General features: G+C 55.0%; 1 protein-coding gene across 1 annotated transcript in view; it reads left to right on the top strand.

Annotated features, from left to right (window-relative positions):
- The first annotated feature begins 1,673 nt into the window (after positions 1-1,673).
- The window catches only part of LOC108313946 (solute carrier family 35 member E2B), a 30,929-nt gene continuing 26,093 nt past the window's right edge, over positions 1,674-6,509 (top strand). Inside the window, exons 1-2 of the mRNA XM_017542611.2 lie at positions 1,674-1,961; positions 3,282-3,745. The gene's annotated coding sequence lies outside the window, so the exon portion shown is untranslated. The remainder of the gene's footprint in view (positions 1,962-3,281; positions 3,746-6,509) is intronic.

Raw genomic sequence — 6,509 nt, 5'->3', positions numbered from 1 at the left:
AGAGCGAGACTCTGTCTCCAAAAAAAAAGAAAAAAACTGGCAAAGGGTAGAAACTGATGATTCAAAGAAAACTATAATTAGCTAAGAAGTAAATGATCAATAATCAATCTGGAACATAATCAAAGAAATTTAAAATTAGAATTATTAATACACCCCTCCCAGGAAAAATAGCAAAGAGAGGTGTGGCATGGTGGCTCACACCTGTAAGCCCAGCGCTTTGGGAAGCCAAGGTGGGAGGTCCTTTCCGGGAGGGAAAGAGAGGAAGGTACTCTGGCCTCCCAGACATTCCAAAATCAGTAAAATGCACAGCCCAAGCCCAGCATGGTGGCGGCTACCTGCAGGCCCAGCTACTCGGGAGGCTGAGGCCAGAGGGTCCTGAGTTTGAGACCAGCCTGGGCAAAGTATGGAGAACCCCATCTCAAAGATAAAATAAAACGCATGGTCCCTCATGAAATATAAGGCTTTGCTATAAAAATTTTGAGAGGCAGGGTACTGTGGTTTACAGCTGTAATCCCAGCACTTTGGGAGGCCTAGGCGGGTAAATCACGAGGTCAGAAGTTCAAGATCAGCCTGGCCAACATGGTGAAACGCAGTCTCTACAAAAAAAATTAGCCAGGTGTGGTGGCGGGCACCTGTAATCCCAGCTACTTGAGAGGCTGAGGCAGAGAGAGAACTGCTTGAACCCGGGAGGTGGAGGTTGCAGAGGCAGGGGTTGTAGTGAGCCGAGATCGCGCCCCTGCACTCCAACCCGGGCAACAGAGCTAGACCCCCTCTCAAAAACATCACGCCCGGCTAATATCTGTATTTTTAGTAGAGACGGGGTTTCGCCATGTTGGCCAGGCTGGTCTCGAACTCCTGACCTCGGGCGATCCGCCCACCTCGGCCTCCCAGAGTGCTGGGATTACGGGTGTGAGCCACTGCACCCCGTCAAAAATAATCTCTAAAGAGCCCTTCAGCCGAAAGTTCGTTCCTGAAAAGTCTGCGGGAAAGTAAGGCGAGGAAAACCTTCGACAAAGGTCCACCGCGCGGCTCCTCGGGGCCGCAGGCGTGTCTGCGCCGGACGTTCCCCCAACAGCCCCCGCGCCTGCCTGGCAGCGGAGGCCCCGCCCCGGAGCGCGCCACAAGCCAATCAGCGCCCTGGGGCGGGTCCTCGGCGGCGCGGCGGCCCCGCCCCCTGCAACTCCGAGGCCAGCTTGCTCCCGACGCTTCCCCTCAGGCCGCGCGGAGCGTGACCACTTCCGCCATGAGACGCCTTTGAGTCTTCCAAGTTCAGCCTACCCGATGGATTTCCTATTCCTTGAACCCAGACCTGGGCGGCAAGCCCTGCGAGGCCGCTGTCTCCACAGACTGTCCGATCCCGCCCTGACGTGCCAGCGGTGGAACAGCCCGGGCGGAACCAACGGACGGGACGCGGGGGTGCGCTGAGCGCGCCATGCGCCCCCCCCCGTCCGTCTGCAGTGGAAAGGCCCGGGCGGAACCAACGGGAGGCCGCGGGGTGGGGAGGATCTCAGCGCGCCGTGTTCCGCGTCTCCTGCGGTGCAACGGCCCGGGCGGAACCATCGGGCCGCCAAGGGGAAAAAATCTCGCCGTGTTGTCCCCCTCATTTACCTCCAGTGGAAGGGCCCGAGCGGAACCAACGTGCAGCCGCGGGGTCACTGTTGTGCCCCCGTCTGCCTGCAGTGGAACGGCCCGAGCGGAACCAACGCGCAGCCGCGGGGGCGTTGTGGGCTGTGGCGCTTTTCCGCGGCCACGCCCGTGGGGCAGCGAGGAGCCGGGTGACGGGTTCTGCGCGTCATTTCCGGCCCCGCGGGCGCCCCGGGAAGCCCACCTGGGTCCTCCAGGCCTGTGCTCCGAGCCGCCTCCACCGCGCGCCTCTCAGGCCCCGCCCGCCAGCGTCTCTTTGTGGCGAAGGCGCGGAGGCCGAGCGCTATGCCTGCAGCGGAGACCGCGTCCGGCTGTCGGTGGGTGCTGCGGGCTCGGTGCTGCGTGCTGGGTGCTCGGTGCTGCGTGCCGGTACTGGTACTGAGTGCGCGGGCGCCCGGGGTTCCCCGGCCCAGATTCGCTTTTGGGGGGTCCTCTCCCGTGGCCGGCGGATTGCGCGGAAAACGCTGCGGAAACGCGGGGTCTCCCTGGATGCGCACCCCTCCGCTTCTGCCCGGGAGCCGGGGCCGTTTCGCAAACGAGCTTGCGCCTTTTCACGTCCGTGGGTCCACGGCCACCCTCACGCCCTGAAGCCCACGAGCGCTGTGTGGCGCGGCCACAGAAAAGAAAAAAAAGACGCCAAAACTCCCGAGAGCCGAGTCCCCGTTTGGTGGCTTTTTATTTATTTTATTTTATTTTATTTTATTTTTAGTGGAGTGCAACCTCCTTAACCCAGGAAGCCTGCAAATCACATTTTGGGGCCAAACGAGACTGTTTTAATAAGGGTCGACCAGGCGCGGTGGCTCACGCCTGTATTCCCAGCACTTTGGGAGGCCGAGGCAGACGGATCACAGGGTCAGGAGTTCGAGACCAGCCTGACCAACATGGTGAAACCCCGTCTCTACCAAAAATACAAAAATTAGCCAGGCGCGGTGGCACACGCCTGTAATCCCAGCTACTCAGGAGGCTGAGGCAGGAGAATTGCTTGATCCTGGGGGGCGGAGATTGTACCACTGCCCTCCAACCTGGGAGACAGAGCAAGACTCCATCTCGGAAAAGAAAGAAAAGGGGTTGCTGAGACAGGAATAGGAAGGCTTTCTACTCCACTCACGTGTTTTCAATGTGGCAAATCAGAATGGAGGGAAAAAAGATGAGCGGATCTGGGAGGCCAGGCTGGCTTAGCTACCTCTATCACAGATGTTTCCTGGTGAAATTAGAGTGCAGCGGGTTACCTGGCTGGGGGCACAGGGCATCCCTCCGCTGGCGCCTTTGGCATTAGGTGCTTGTGTGGTCCCCAGCTCCTGGGTTTTGGAAGTGGCGTCTGCCCCACAGCCTGAGCGTCTGCCAGCTAGTCTCCTTGGGATGACCTCCCTGGGGAGGTTTGAGCTCTGGGCATGGTTTGGAGATTTGGGACACATTTTGCCTGAAATGCCCTTCTGGCTGTTTGAACCCACCTGGACTTCCTGACTGGGGTTCAGATTCTTAGCCTCTGGTACAGGGGCCTGGGCAGGGGAGGTTTGCACAGTTGGACGGGGTGGAAAGTGAGCTTGGTCATAACCCAGCGCTGAAATTCCCGTGGTGGGACCGGCAGCTCCTGTGGCTTTATCCCGTGTTAAATCGAGGTTTTCTTTTCCTTCTAGTTCTAGGGCTCCACCTGGAGACTTGCACCCACACAGCAGAAGGGAAAGATGTCACGTCTGAGATGACTTGCACCCAGACAGCGGAAGGGAAAGATGTCACGTCTGAGATGAGGTTGAGAAAGGCTGGGACACCTGTCCTGGGTGCTCTCTCCCACTCCCTGGCGAGCTTGCTGTGATGAAAGCCCCTGCCAGGCTGTGGGCATCCTGTGGGGAAGCTCACCTGGCAAGAAACTGGTTGGGGGGTTTCCACCCACAGCCAGCACGGAACTCAACCTTGCATGCCAGCCTGTGTGAGTGAGCTCAGAGGCGGAGCCCAGCCCCAGTCAAGCCTTCAGATGAGGCCACAGCCCTGGTCCGTGGTATGACTGCAGCTTCAAGGGGGACCGTAAACCTGAGGCACCTGACTAAGCTTCCCCCAGATTCCTCTCACAGGAGCCAAGATCAAAAGCACTTGTTTTGAGCTGGTAAGTGTGGAGTGACTTACAGGGTAGCAGGGAAGGAACATGCACCTTCCTCTTCTTTTTTTTTTTTTTTTTTTGAGAGTGTCTCCCTCTTGTCGCCCAGGCTGGAGTGCAGTGGTGAGATCTCGGCTCACTGCAACCTCCACATCCTGGGTTCAAGTGATCCTCCTGCCTCAGCCTCCCAAGTGGCTGGGATTACAGGAGCCTGCTACCACACTTGGCTAATTTTTTGCATTTTGAATAGAGACGGATTTTTGCCATGTTGGGCAGGCTGGTCTCAAACTCCCAACCTCAGGTGATCTGCCTAAGTTCCAAAGTGCTGGGATTACAGGCATGCCCTTTTTTTCTTTTTTTTGAGACAGTCTCTTTGTCACCCAGGCTGGTGTGCAGTGGTGCAATCTCAGCTCACTGCAACCTCAGACTCCAGGGTTCAAGCAGTTCTCTGCCGCAGCCACCTAAGCAGGTGGGATTACAGGTACACACCACCACACTCAATTTTTTTTTTTTTTTTTTTTTTTTTTTTTGGCGACAGAGTCTCACTCTGTCGCCAGGCGCCAAGCTGGAGTGCAGTGGCACAATCTCGGCTCACTGCAACCTCTTCCTCCCAGCTTCAAGCAATTCTCCTGCCTCAGCCTCCCGAGTAGCTGGGACTACAGGCTCACGCCACCATGCCCAGCTAATTTTTGTATTTTTAGTAGAGACAGGGTTTCACCATGTTGGCCAGGATGGTCTCAATCTCCTGACCTCGTGATCTGCCCGCCTCGGCCTCCCAAAGTGCTGGGATTACAGGGGTGAGCCACTGCACCCGGCCAATAAAATTTTTATATTTTTAGTAGAGACAAGGTTTCTCCATGTTGGTTAGGCTGGTCTTGAACTCCTGACCTCAAGTGATCCACCCACCTTGGCCTCCAAAGGTGCTGGGATTACAGGTGTGAGCCACTGCGCCTGGCCCATTTGTGGTTTACTTTGGTGAAACAAAATTCTTCATTTAGCCAATTTAGTCAGTCTGACTGTTTTATTTTTTATGGGTCATGCTTTTGGGGTTTGGTTGGAGATATTCTTGTCCTACCGTAAAAAGGGTCAGGAGGACATTCTCTTACATATTTTCCTGATCATAGAGTTTTACACATATTAAGTTTCACGTAAGAGCAGGCCGCCTGGGTTCAAATCCCGACACTGCTGCTATGAAGCCATCTCTTCACTTTGTATGTCTCACGTGGGTGGTGACCTCGCCTGTCGCAGAGGGCGGTTTTGGGGACTCACTGCTCTGCAGGGTGCTGAGGCCGCCTCCAGCACCACAGTGAGGGCTGTGTCAGTGTTACTAATTATCGTTGTCAACTGATACGGAATCAAAATCCAGTTTCTCTGTTCCCCGGCATGGTATCATAGACTGAATACGCTTCCTTCCCCAACAATTCATGGTACCACCTGTGTGGGTCAGAACTGTACGTGTGCTAGACCTGTTTTTGTTTTTTTGAGACAGTCTTGCCCGGTCACTCAGGCTGCAGTGCAGTGGTGCAGTCTCGGCTCATTGAAGCCTCCGTCTCCCAAATTGAAGCGATTCTCCTGCTGTAGCCTCCCAAGTAGCTGGCACTACCAGCACCCCCCACCACATGAAGCTGATTTTTGTATTTAGTAGGGTTTCTCCTTGTTGGCAAGGCTGGTCTTAAACTTTTGACCTCGGGTGATTCTCCCGCCTTAGCCTCCCAAAAAGTGCTGGGATTACAGGCGTGAGCTACCGTGCCTGGCCTATATATGCTAGACCTGGTTCAAGGCCCTTATTCTTTTTTCTTTTCTTCTTTTTTTTGAGACAGAGTTTCACTCTTATTGCCCAGGATAGAGTACAGTGGCGTGATCTCAGCTCACCGCAACCTCTGCCTCCTGGGTTAAAGCGATTCTCCGTCCTCAGCCTCCTGAATAGCTAGGATAACAGACATTCGCCATGACGCCTGGCTAATTTTGTATCTTTAGTAGGGGTTTCTCCATCTTAGGCTGGTCTTGAACTCCTGACCTCATGATCCGCCCGCCTTGGCCTCCCAAAGTGCTGGAATTACAGGCGTGAGCCACCGCACCTGGTCTTCGAGGCCCTTATTATTTTGCATTTGTTTATTTGCCCATCCCTGCACCAAGGTCTCAGACTGAAGTACAAGTCCTCAGGTCTCGGGAGGATGCTGCTGCTCCCTCCCCGCATCCCCGTCTCCTCGCAGGACGCGTTTGTCTTTTACCCTTCGTGCACACGTAGCTTTCCCTCTGTAATTGATACGTGCCTCCTAGGACTGGATCTGTCTTGAGACTCCATAGCTGCTATCTCTTAAGCTTTGACTTGGTAGCTATAGTGTCCACTGGTGACTCGGTTGTGATTATTAGGATTGTTGCGCTGGTTGCCAGATGGTGGCTTCTAATCCCATCCCTCCTCTGATGATCACGGATTGGGTTTGTACCGGGAAGAGCTTCCCCTCCTTTGCCGTTGGTCCCTCAGTGTGGCCTTGTGGGCTCTTGTTTTTGTAGGGGTTCGGATCGTTTACCATGTCTCTTACTCTGCCTTTCCAAGTGTGTAAGCCTGCCCTCGGCCGGCGCCCAGTCCATTCCTGGAGCACAGACTTGCTGGCCCAGCTAACGCGACGGGCTCACCTGGTATTGTTCTCACCCCGGCCCTAGAATCGTCATTTCTCCAAGGAGCCTGGTTGACTTTAGTAGAGAAAGAGATTTGTTATTATTATTACTATTTTTTTTTTTTTTTTTGAGACGGAGTTTCGCTCTTGTTACC

This window comes from Cebus imitator, unplaced genomic scaffold (genome assembly GCF_001604975.1).
Source record: "Cebus imitator isolate Cc_AM_T3 unplaced genomic scaffold, Cebus_imitator-1.0 Scaffold145, whole genome shotgun sequence".
Taxonomy (NCBI): Eukaryota; Metazoa; Chordata; class Mammalia; order Primates; family Cebidae; genus Cebus; species Cebus imitator.
Note: the sequence above shows the minus strand (reverse complement) of the source record. Positions and strands in the feature narration are given on the sequence as shown.